The sequence below is a fragment of the Canis aureus genome, chromosome 17 (genome assembly GCF_053574225.1).
Source record: "Canis aureus isolate CA01 chromosome 17, VMU_Caureus_v.1.0, whole genome shotgun sequence".
NCBI lineage: Eukaryota > Metazoa > Chordata > Mammalia > Carnivora > Canidae > Canis > Canis aureus.
The window spans coordinates 50,816,740-50,830,341 of NC_135627.1; the positions used below are offsets into that span (position 1 = coordinate 50,816,740).

General features: G+C 35.0%; 1 long non-coding RNA gene across 9 annotated transcripts in view; it reads right to left on the bottom strand.

Moving 5' to 3' along the window:
- LOC144287966 (uncharacterized) overlaps nucleotides 1–13,602 on the bottom strand; it is an 846,727-nt gene that overhangs the window by 622,493 nt on the left and 210,632 nt on the right. The window lies entirely within an intron of this gene.

Here is a 13,602-nt window from a genome sequence, read left to right on the forward strand (position 1 = left end):
TGTTTGTTTTAACTAAGAGAGAGTCACTCTAGAATATATTTACATGCTGAAGAAAAAGAACAGGTGTTCCTAATTTGAAAAATGCCTAGACGGTCTGAAGAAGCTCCATAAATCCCAGAAATTGTAGACAAAGACTATATATACTATTCTGTGCAAGTTAGTCTTTCTGCAGATAAGATGGATGCCCAGCTTTCAAGATCTCTTGAAAACATACACATTTTAAAAATTGGTTGAATGAAATGGATGAATCAAATAATTCTGAGGAGCTGTGACCCCCCAAAATGGTCAACAGAATCCTTAAAGATAAAACCAAGAGAGAAGCTAACAAGTATTTTACATTGAATGAAATTATATTCATATTAAAAAACAGAAGGTTCAAAAAACCCCAAAGTATACCTCACTGGATATATTCAGACAATTCTCAGCTGTGAGATGGCTAAGCTGCAGGGGGTATGGCCAAAGCAAATTTGGTTTTCTGGCATATTTTCTAGCGCCCAAAGTACCAAACTATACATGCCTTGAGGACAGTTCCTTATTTTTTATAAAACTTTATTAGTATTGATTTTTATTACTTTCTCTCTCTTTTTACACATGACTTTGCATCCCAACCAAAAGTCTTTTGTGAAATAAATATTAAATAAATTTACTTGCTCCAGGAATGGTTTGAGAAAGGGCAGCTCATCTTATCTCAATGTTAGGTCTCAGTCTCTGAGAAGGTCATGAGCAGAGGAGATGAGCTGCGCTGACTTTGAAAGAAATGCTCACAAGCATTTTGTTTAATGGGAGTCTGGAGAAACAGCTGAGGAGATACCCAAATGGGAGGTGTTCCATCTTGGGAGGTTAACATTGAAGCAGGTGCTACGTCAAACCACATATATTTAAACTGTAAAATGAAAGGAAAGAAAAAATATATTCTAAATCTGTATTAAAAGTAATGCCATGTAGCTGTATAAAACTCTAGTGAGGGTTGCGGAATGAATCTTTAATGGTATCATTTATGCTTGTCCCAATGCTCTATGTTCACAATGAGAACTGCCTACAAATCTTGATGTACCATTTTATTGCACAGAAAACTGCCCACCATCTCACAGAACAGCAATTGTAAATTAGAAATATATTCTGTTTGGTTTGAGCCAACCACACATTTGGAAATCTATGAAGTTACATAAAAGTACACAAAAGCATTTCTGAGACAGTTGCGGCTTTCTTCTAATCTTGGAATTCAGAGAAGGGGAGTCCAGGCTGCTGGCAATGCTACTGCTTCTTCAGTAGAGTAGCTCTTCCTGAGTGTGGCCCCCCAACTCCTGGAGTGAGTCCAGTTGGTAATGATCCCTACTTCCTCTACCCCCATGCTGGGGCCCAGCAGAGATTATTCAATGAGCATGAAAATTTCTGAATCCTGAGAAAAAGTAACAGTGCATGACTGTGGTTGGGTAAGCTCCTACCTCTCATGTAACTTGGTTATATTTTAAGTAAACAAGACCTTAGTATAAGATATGAAATATTTGTCATGGCAATTTCAGACACTAGAAAATAGTGAACCCAAATTTTCGTGACAAAAAAAAAAAAAAAACTTGTATAAAACTTACTATATTTTAGGTGGCTTTGTTTTTTACCCTGTTTTATCAAAGTGTTAAAGGTCTTGAGCTTTTTAAAAAATTAGTAAAACAAGAGATTCCTGTTTCCCTAGCTCCATTTTGTTGGGACTGCTGCTTAGTCCCAAATTAAATATTGGTAAAAATCTTAAAGAATGAGTTTAACTTCCATTTAGTCTTTGAATTTTCTTTGGGTTAATATTGTTTTAGATCAAAACCAAATGCCAAATTTAGCAATCCAAATTCCAGATTTATATTGATCACATGAACTAAGTTTCCAAAAGATGGCACTAGGTAGAGAGGAATGATAATTATACTTTGTTTTTACAAAGCTAAATTCAAATTCTATATGAAAGCTATATGTAGATTTAAATAGACTCAAGCCCTCACTGTCTTTTCATAGAAAATAGTTCCAAATAAATAATTAGAAATTCAAGAGGACAGAAAAATTCTTAGCAATAAAGATAATAATTTATTTATTTTATTATTTTTAAGATTTTACTTATTTATTCATGACACACACACACACACAGAGGCAGAGACACAGGCAGAGGGGGAAGCAGGCTCCATGCAGGGAGCCTTATGTGGGACTCGATCCCAGTACTCCCAAGATCACGCCATGAGCCAAAGGCAGATGCTCAACCACTGAGCCACCCAGGTATCCCTGAAGAGAATAATTTAAAAATGGGCTTAGAAACATAGAAAGAGTAAATTTTAACAGATATTTACAGTGCTCTGGATGAATTCATTTCAACACACAGCCTGTACTAACTTGAGAGCTACTGAAGAAATGATACAGAAAACATAAGCTGACAGTTAACAAAAACAAGTACTAATGATTTCTTATCATTCCTTCTTTGAGGAATCCAGCCAAGTGGGGGAGGGGAAGCGAGAAGGGACGGGGTCAAGCTGCTCTCTCTTCCCAGTGCAGATCTCCTCAGCAGCAGAGCCAGATTGTGCCAAGTATCCAAATAATCTTAGGTGAACAGAATGACAAAAAAAGGAAAAAAAAAAAAAAAAAAAAAAAAGGCCAATGAAAACTTGACTCCTGGCTCCTGGGACTGCACAAGACTGCTCCAAACTCACCTCACTGGCTTCTATGTCCCAAGACTAGGTTGTGTACAGTTTAATTATGGAACATTAGATAATTATTTTTGAAATGATGGCTATGCAGGTTTAAACTTTTTTAATGGTCAAAACTATTAAAAACCAGAGTTCTTTTTTTTTTTTAAAAAGCACTTTAAAAGCAAATAATATAGCCACAATATGCCTGACCTAATTGAAACAAAGGAGAATTATTCATCAAATAACACCTCGTTAGAAAGTTGGTTATAATTATTGAATAAAACATATTGGAATATAATACAATATAGCATAGGTAACATCAAAACATTCTGGAAGTCTTGAGAACTCTGAAGATTTCCACTACCAGAAATCTAGTAAAGATGTTTGAACAAAATTGCAGATATTTTTTGGATATCATACTAAATAACAGCTGACAAAGCTTAGGTTTTGTTTGCTTGTAACAGATTACAAACACTCTAGTCCTATTATACTGATTCCTCTTTTGAAGGGTAATCTATCTTCAAAATATAGGATTTTTGACTATCCAACATTCACTCATCATTGTCTATTCTTTTAGGATTACTATGGTTATTCAGTTTCTTATGCAGAAGTACAAAGACTATTTATTTTTGAGCAATTCTATTATAAATTGAGAAATTATTTAAGAATGGGAAAGACAGGAAATCTCTTCTCTAGGGATTGAACAGGAAGAGAAAAGGGAAAACCAATTGAAAGAGGTTATAAGATGAAGTTAGCTGACAGAGTTCCCTACTAGTTTAGTGAATATGTTTAAAAATACCCAAATCCGTAAAAGTTATATATTTTATTTTGGATAAAAATTCCAGAATAAACAGACTTGATTTTTTTTCTACAAATAAAAACCCATTTAACATTATTTTAAGAAAAATTATGGAATTATTTCTACTGATTGTACTTGGCAAAATGTTTCATACATCCAAATGAATTGTTGAATTAGATAAACTATTTCCCAAAGGCTTCAATTAGTTTTAATAAACAAAATAATCAAAGGATCACTAATGTTCTGATAATGTTGAAAAACCACCTATTAGGATAAAACATCAAGATAAATTGCTGCTTTAAAATGTAGTACATATCTTCTGTAGCAGACAATTTCTTTTTTTTTTTTTTTTTGTAGTGGACAATTTCTAAGATGGCCTCATTGATTCTTCTGTGCCCTATGTCATCTTTTTCCTTTGTATGTGGACTGGACCTACTGACTCCCTTCTAATGCACAAAATACAGCAAAAGTGATACGAGACATTTCTGACATTAGATTTCAAAAGGTCTGTGGCTTCTGTCTTGCTTGCCTCTCTCACTGTCTTGCTGTCTTGCTCTGAGGCAAGCCAGCTGCCATGTAACCACCTTATGGAGAGGCCCACATGGCAAGGAACTGGCCAACAGCCAGTGATGTCCTGAGGTGTGTCAGTAACCACTGAGCGAACATGGCAGCAGATCTTTCCCCAAATGGGCCTTGAGATGACTACAGCTTGGTCAACACCTGTGAGGAAACCTGCATCATAGATACCTAGATTCTTGACCCATAGAAACTTTAACATAATAAATCTGTTATTTTAAGCCATTAAATTTTGGGGTCATTTGTTATGCTGCAATACATACCTAATACATCATCGAAAACTGAACCCAATTCAGGCTCATGCCTAGGAAGTATCTTGCAGAAATTATATTTCATGTCCTCAGTGAAAACATTCCTACAAAATACTTGTGTACAAGTGACACCAGGATAAAATCTTAATCAAAGATATTCTTAAGAAAAAAAATAGGTGTCATTTATTTTTACAAATTATTCTGATATTTGTTAACATAAATTTGGCAATAATTTATTTTTTTCCCTTTTTTATCCACTCAGAACTTTTTCATAATTGTTATTTTAAGATTACATGAAATGTTTTTTAAAATATTTATTTATTTGTTTATTTATTCATGAGACACACACACAGAGAGAGAGAGAGGGAGAGAGAGAGAGAGGCAGAGACATAGACACAGGCTCCCATGCGGGGATCCTGATGTGGGACTTGATCCTGGGACCCCAAGATCACGCCCTGGGCTGAAGGCGGCGCTAAACTGCTGAGCCACCCAGGGATCCCTACATGAAAGTTTTTAAGGAAAAATGACATTGATGTCTTAAGTCATCAATAAATTAAAATTTCTAGAAAACATAAAGAAATTCATGTCATCCAAATAGTACCACTATTGATTCCCCTGTTGGAATCTTCTCCCTCAAAAGACCTTTTCACACAGCCCCAAATCAGGTTTCCTCATCAATTTTTCCTTTTCTTTGTTAGAGACTTAACAGGAAATGAAAAGGGAAAGCAATTAGATCAAGGGGATAATGGGGTTAGAGATCTAACAAAGGGCCCCAGTCTCAGTACACACACTACCCCGAGCTTGCTATGTTTCAGGTGCCTCCAATGAATGTTGCTGCATAATTGGTTCTCTTACACAAGTTTTTGGTTATAATCTTCACATTGTAAATAAGCAATGGCAGATATGTTGTAATTCATATGTCAGGTATCAATTATTGGTATTGTCTGTGTTAAGGAGCCTGAAGCTCAGAAACAAAGTTGAGATCTTATTAACAATCACTGCCATTTCCCAAGGAGGAGACAGTGGGCCTGAGTAACACATTTTCTGTATTTGTTATCTCAACTGTGTACTGTCCACCCTAAGATTTTATAATCATTTAAGCACAGTAAATGCTCCAGTCTTGTTTGGTGATGTTTGGATGCCAAGTACAGAGAATAATTATAATCAATTTTTAATGGCTGAGGTTACTTTGACTTTTGCTTGCCCAAATGGATGCCTTTTTTTTTTTCTTTTGACCTTGGTCAAGTGTATCTAATCATCTAACACAGATACAAAAAAAGTGTGTTATACTAAGAAAGGATTTCATTCATGAATCACTAATGAGAGGTCTAATTGGGAGGGAAAAGACTTGAAATCTAAAATGTAGGTAGGTAACTATTGCAGGATGAACCGAAATTTTGTGTCAAGATAATAACTCTCTCCGTTTTCACCTTGCTGTGCTTTTAATGTAAGTTTAACATAAAAATCTCCAGACATAAAATAAAATAAAGTAAAAAGGGCAGTGGGCACTTCAAAATTTCCAATATCTAACTGAAAAATCTTTGTCCTAATTAGCTATCTGCTATTATATTGCAGAGATTCATAGGATAGAATAATGACCCTTACATCTTTTCACTTCTTATACTCTAGTCCCATTAGAGGGAGAGAGGCTGTTTAAGGGCCCTTAACAGCCAGGTATACTCGATCTGGAGAAGCAGCTATTAATTCTAATATCTTTTGTATTAACACAGCAAGTCAAAGGAATCTGACAGATTGGAACTAATGGATCCTGCACTCTCTGCTTCCCTAGAACATGTCAATATATCCCGCATTTCCAAAATAAACTTCAAAAGTTGTTTTTAATTCATATTGAATATAGGAATAAGTTTAAGAACTTTCTCAAAGCACACAATTCTCACAAAATTCACAGAATCCCTGTCAGTTAAAACTTCAAGTTAATTAAATATATGCTACTGCAGAACCTGATTTTACTTTCTTCCAGTATTGCAAAGCTCATAAAATTCCCTCTCACTATGATTTCCTGGATTATTCATTTATTTATTTATTTTTGGATTATTCATTTATTTACTCATTAAATTTTTATTTATTTATTATTTATTTATTTATTTTACTGAAGACTTTCTATTGACTCATAATCTTAGGAAAGTTTTTGGAAATTTTCCATAATGTTTGTGATGCAACAGTGATGAGAAACAAAACACTATAATCCTCAAAAATACTATTCTAGCCCCAACTCCAATCTCAAAGTTCTGGAGTTTTAGATCCACCCATCAACAACCCATGACAGGCAGTGGAATATACCATTCCATGGTGACCTTCAACAAGCAATCCCAGAGCTCGAGTACCATTTCTCCCTTCTTAAAAGAGGAGAGCTTTTTTTCTTCACTTAAAAAAAAATTAAATTCAATTAGCCAATATATAGTACATCATTAGTTTCAGATATAGTGATCAATAATTTATCAGTTGGGTATAATACCCAGTGCTCCATATATCACCCAATTATTCCATCCCCGCCCACCTCCCCTCCAGCAACCCTCAGTTTGTTTCCTATAGTTAAGAGTCTCTTAATGGTTTTTCTCCCTCTCTGATGACTTCCTATTTAGTTTTCCCTTCCTTCTTCATGATTCTCTGTACTATTTCTTATATTCCACACATGAGTGAAACCATATGATAATTGTCTTTCTCTGATTGACTTATTTTGCTCAGTATAATACCTCCAGTTCCATCCATGTCAATGAAAATGGTAAGTATTCATCTTATGAATGAATATGGCTGAGCAATATTCCATTGCATACATTTCCACATCTTCTTTATCCATTCATCTGTCGATGTACATCCGGGCTCTTTCTACACTTTGACTATTGTGGACATTGCTGCTATGAACATTGGGGTGCAGGTGCCCCTTCAGATCACTACATTTGTATGTTTGGGGTAAATACCTAGTAGTGCAAAATCGGGTAGTTCTATTTTTAACTTCTTAAGGAACCTCCATACTGTTTTCCAGAATGGCTATAACAGCTTGCATTCCTACCAACAGTGTAAGAGGGTTCTCCTTTCTCCATATCTTCACCAACATTGTTGTTTCCTGTCTTCTTATTTTTAACCATTTAGCTAAAACTTAGCCAAACTAATTTTAGCCATTAGGTGTGAGGTGGTATCTCATTGTGGTTTTGATTTGTATTTCCCTGAAGCCAAGTGATGTGGGGCATTTTTTCATTTGTCTGTTAGCCATGTGTATGTCTTCTTTGGAGAATGTCTGTTCATGTCTTCTGCCCATTTCTTGACTGGATTATTTGTTCCTTGGGTGTTGAGTTTGTTAAGTTCCTTATAGATGTTGAATACTAATCCTTTATCTGATATGTCATTTACAAATATCTTCTCCCATTCTGTTGGTTGTCTTCTGGTTTCGTCAACTGTTTCTTTGCTGTGCAAAAGCTTTTTATCTTGATGAAGTCCCAATAGTTCATTTTTGCCTTTGTTTCCTTTGCCTTGGAGAATATGTCGAGAAGTTGCTACTGCCAAGATCAAAGATGTTGCTGCCTCTTCTCTCCTCTAGGATTTTGATAGATTCCTGTCTCACATTTAGGTCTTTCAACCATTTTGAGCTTAGTGAAAAGCCCACAACAAATATCACTCTAAATGGAGAAAAACAAAGTTTTCTCCAGGAGCACGACAGAGATGACCATTCTCACAACTGTTGTTCAACATAGTACTGGAAGTCTTAGCCTCAGAAATCAGACAACAAAAAGATATAAAATGCATTGAGATTGGCAAAGAAGTCAAACTCACTCTTCACAGATGACATGATGTGGAAAATCCAAAAGACCATCCAAAAATTGCTAGAACTATAGGAATTCAGCAATGTAGCAATTCAGGAATTGCTATAGGAACTCAGCAACATGACAGGATATAAAATAAATGCACACAAATCAGTTGCATTTTTTCCTTTCACTCTTATGCAACTGTATTGAGGTACTAATTAAGGTCAAACTCTCAGAAAGAAAAAGATATTCCAAAAAAAGTAATAATACTCAGAGAAAAGGAACTGTGAAGATTGTATGTGTGCCATAATTTTCTATAGAGATGCATCCTGCATGAGACACACTTTTATATGATTAAAAAGAGGGCTTAAAATTTAACCCATAAGTAAAAGGACAGACTTATTCAGTATACAAAAATAATTCCTCATTTTATAAAAAAAAAAATCTTAAGTCCCTTTAAGTGTTTGTTTAGATCATTAAGAACTTCATATAGTGAGAAACTAAATACTGAAGTGTTTCAAATTACTCTTTTTAAAAAAGATTTTATTTGTTTGTTTATTTATGTATTTATTCATTTGAGAGAGAGAGAGAGTGAGAGAGCATTAGGGGGTGGGAGGAGCAGAAGGAGAGGGAGAAGCAGGCTCCCCACTGAGCAGAGAGCAGGATCCCTGGACCTGGAGATCATGACCTGGGCTGAAGGCCCTCAACTGACTGAGCCACCCAGGTGCCTTCAAATTACTCTTGATTAAGTATCAGAAATTGTAAGGAAAATTTAAAATAATAATAATAAAATAATATTTACATGTTCTTTTTCAGTTTTAGTTTTTAATTTACTGGCAATTACAAACCTACTTGGTCAAAATGCTAAATATTCCATTTACCTTCCATGATCTTGCCCTTCATTACCATGACAATCATTTCCTCTTGGACGTACTTATGAATGGATAGATGGATAGATGAAAGGATAGGTGAATGGATAGATACATAGATGACAGATGATGGATAGATGATAGATAGATGATAGATAGATAGATGATAGATAAATGATAGATAGATAGATAGATAGATAGATAGATAGATAGATCTTTCTCCATATATCTTTTCTTCATTCCTACGTCTCCTATCTAGTCCAAGCTCCATCATCTGCCACTGACCTCCCTTTGCCATGGCCTTAGGACAGACCCTTCTAACTCTTCTCCGCAACACTCTTTCCACCCTAATCTCACCCATGCCCAACACTTTTCTTGCTCTCTCTGCTCCATCCATACTTCCCTTCCTGCATTTCCACCAATTCCCCATGGTTATTCCCAATATTGAGCCTTTACAAACCTCTTCCCACTCACTATTTCTCATGCTTTTCCAGATTCTTTTCTCATTTAGTACCATTCCTTTGTTTATCTCATCAATCCCCAAAAGCATTTGACTGTACCCACACCATAAAATTTTTGCACTTGCTGCCCAATAAAAGTGTATTTGCGTACACACATAGAGATATACATTCATGAACACACACATATTATATATAGTTATAAATATCCTGGGGAATCCCTGGGTGGCTCAGCGGTTTAGCACCTGCCTTTGGCCCAGGGCCTGATCCTGGAGACCCAGGATCAAGTCCTGCATTAGGCTCCCTGCATGGAGCTTATTTCTCCCTCTGCCTATGTCTCTGCCTCTCTCTCTGTCTCCCTCTCTGCCTCTCTCTCTCTCTCTCTCATGAATAAATAAATAAATATCCTATGTATGTGACAAAATATATATGAAAATAGAAAGTGTAAAGAATATTTTAAGGATGAAATTTAAAAATTATATTTTTAGTAATACTGATCAAAGACCAAGAAGCTTATTTATTCACTAAAAAAGTTTTTTCAATAATGTTTTCATGGGAAATGCAATGACATATGCAGTGATTTGAAAATCTGCTGCTTCTAAATTCTGTTTATTTGTGTGTGTGTATATACATATATATTACATATATATAAATATATATAAAGTTATTAGAGCTAAAAAAAATACCTCACAAAGGTATATAGACAAGAGAATTCAGTAATTGTCCCTAGAGTCAAATTGACCAGATTACCTTGTTTAGCCATGTGTTTGTGGTATGACTTTCAGAAGGTTTATGAACTTCCCTGTGCCTCAGTTTCCTTATCTGAGAAAAGACACTGTAATTGTATCACCCTCCAAAAGTTTTGACAACTAAATGAGTGAACACATAAGTCACTAAAGAATACAACCTGGTTCAGTAGAGGTTCTTTATTAATGTCGGCTAACGTTATTGTTGTATTTATAAACTCAGAGATACCCATAGCACTTTGCACACTTCTGGCTTCAGCATCTTTGCTTTGCTATGAATTATCACAGAATGAAAATATTTTAAACACGATGATAACTCTGTGCCCTTGCCCCATAATCATCGTTATAAATTTCAGCCAAGCTGCCACTATGTAAGAGTTTATACCTCCATAATTTGTCTGTAAAATGTTTTAATTAAAGTATAAGTCCAGTACATCTTTTTCTTTAGTCAAGTGGCTCACAAAAATAATTACCTTTATATTTCATTATTAAAACAAAATCTTGCAAATACCATAAGCTCGGGCATGTTAGAAACATCTGTTCCTTCAACCAACTGCACAGCAAACCTCCCACATTGTGAATTTGTTCTAATACTTGTTTCTTCAAATATTAAACAGTATTCTCTTTGTGCCAGTATTTACTGCCAAAAGGAATGTATTTTAGTTTGTACCTTATTGTTCTCTATGTCTGGTTTCAGCCGTTTTTATTATACCATGAAAACCAAGTGGCATTTTGAATACTCTTAATAAACAGGAAATCTCAGAGGTTTTTAAAAGTGTGTCTTTATGCTTAGTAAAGACACAGAGTGCTGCATTAGGTATCACAAAATGTTAAGCATAATTGGTAACATTATAGAATTTTGTCCTCCTGCTTTGGTTTCTTAAGCTTCCTAATATCATCAGCTAATTTTCCAAGACATACTTTGAGTCATACTCAACTCTCTCTGAGTGGATTATCATTGCTTTACTTCAACATGTGTCCTAGGAAGAACTCAAATGAAGAATGGGAGAGTGAACTCTGCCATTTTCTTCTGCATTCTCCTTGCATTATTATGAGTGTGTTCTTCAGTTGTGATCTCCATATGGTCACTATTTTTTCAAGCAATCTGTTCATTTTGTGAGGATTAATGTGGTTGACAATATAATCTTATACGTGATACAACCTGTGCAAAAGTAGACTGTGATATATCTCAATATGGCCTGAACCAACAGAAGAATGAGGCCACCACTGGCAGCCTTCCCATTCTGAACATGGCTCAGGTCTGGCATATAAATGAATTTAGGGTACCCATTTGTGTCCACATATTATTAAATAATGGTCAAATGTGCTTTCATTTGAATTTGTAGATAAACACGCATATGTAATTTCTATTACTGTCATGGTGCTCCACCAATGGAAAGCTTTATTCACTGATGTTCCAGGATATGTCAATTTTACTTTGTTGTGTGTAGTGGGAGTTGTTTTGCTTTTTCTCTGTTGCCATACATTGTTTATTTATTTGAGTATAGTTGACACATGTGACCTCCACTTGGAGGCTGCCTCATTACCCCTTTTCTCAATCATCACTTCTTCGGGAGCACCAATCAGGATCATGAATGACTGAGGAGAAGTGACAGCCTTATCTATTGACTCTCCATGGCAATATATCTTTTCAAGGGATCATCATGTTGCTTTTATACTCTTGACAGAAACAAGGTCAACATGAAGACTGAATAGACCGGTCTAGCAATGTACCTTATTCCATATGGTAGAGGTGGGGGAAAAGGTGAATTGGTTTTAATATGCCTTTCTGGCTACTCAGGAATACAAATACTCCCTGATTTTGATCTAGTGGCAACATATACTCTTTATTTTTATTTTATCTTTTAATTGGCTCTGATGTTTTCCAAATTCTATATGTTGGCTTCATTTTGAGTCTCTTATTCTAATATTCATAAGTTTCCCTCAAATAGAATTGGAAAATGCACAGAAAGCTGAATCTGAAAAGAGATGGCCACAGACTATAAAACCTACCAATTTAAAAACAATTCAGTAAAGAAGAAAAAGTACAGAAATAGATTTCACTAATGAATCCCTCAAAGAGAAGTGCATATATATATATATATATATATATATATATATGGCTAATATATATATATATTTGGCTAAGTAGTGATCAAGATTGATAGACATGAGAATGTCTACAAATGTTGTAAGGCATGCACATTAAGGAATGAGAACATTTTTTCTAGTAGAATTCAAAGCATGATATTAAGAGATGGTAAAATGCATGCTTTTTTAGAAATATTTTTGAGAGCAGAGACCTTTGGAATAAGAAATAAGGTTCCTCAAGGGGATGGATAAAGAAATAATGATCACCTGTTGCTCCTAATTACATGAGAAAAAAACATTCTGGAGGGTTTGTGGTGAAGAAAAGTTCTGAAACTTCAAAACAAGCTATTGGATTGGTTGAATTACTTGATTTTTCCACATCTGATTTTTCAAATTCAATCAATTTCCTACCAGCTTTTCTACTTTGCCATCTGTTTCTAAAGCAAAACTTAGCACAAGTCTGTGGAGGATGAGGTTTGTTTTGTTTCTTTTCAATCTAAGCTTTAGTGAATCATGTCTAGGCTAAATTCCAGGTTGAATGGATCATCAAAATCCAGCATCGCACCCACATGTTTTCTTAAATTCAGGGCAGAGCATGTTGTCTTTCTTGAAACATTACGTTCGAACCACAGAAATAGATTTACTATGCTAAAAAGCATCCAAATAGCACGTGCAGTAGTGCTTCTTAAGTAAAGAGATAGTTAACAAGCATTTCAATACTGTTCATCTCTACTGAGTACCAAATTCTTCACTGTTCTTAATGCATTTTTAAACTCTGTTTATTCTAAAACTGATAGTTCTTATGTAAATGAATCTTACATACACAGTGTGGGATAATCTGGCACATGTTGACATGTAAGGATAAACAACCGACACACATTTACCATTCTGATTATGTTATTAGTGATCCTGAGTTCAAATCTGTCCCACTGCAGTGTAAGAATTCATTATTACATAACAATAAATTTCCATACAACAGTTATTCTTTCATTCTCTCTGAGGATAAAGAATGCATTTGCCCTTGAGGTTTGGAAGAAAATAAATCGAAAACACTGTGCACAAATAAAGACCAAAAATCTAAGTCAATATAAAATCCCTAACAACTGGGGCAAAAATAATATGAGGCTCAATTGAGAAACAACACATGAGAAATGGTTGCTATATACAAGTTACTCAATAAATATTAGCTGTTATTGTTATGAGACTTAAAACAACTCTATAAAACTCTGATTTTTGGTTTTTAGAGGAATACACGAGGCAATGAAATGCTGTTCTTTTGCACACTAAAATCATGACTCACTCAGGAAAAAAGAAAATCCATTTCAAGGCTAATAGTAACCAAATGCAGACTCATATATCTAATATAAAGACTCACACAGAAGTATGCATAA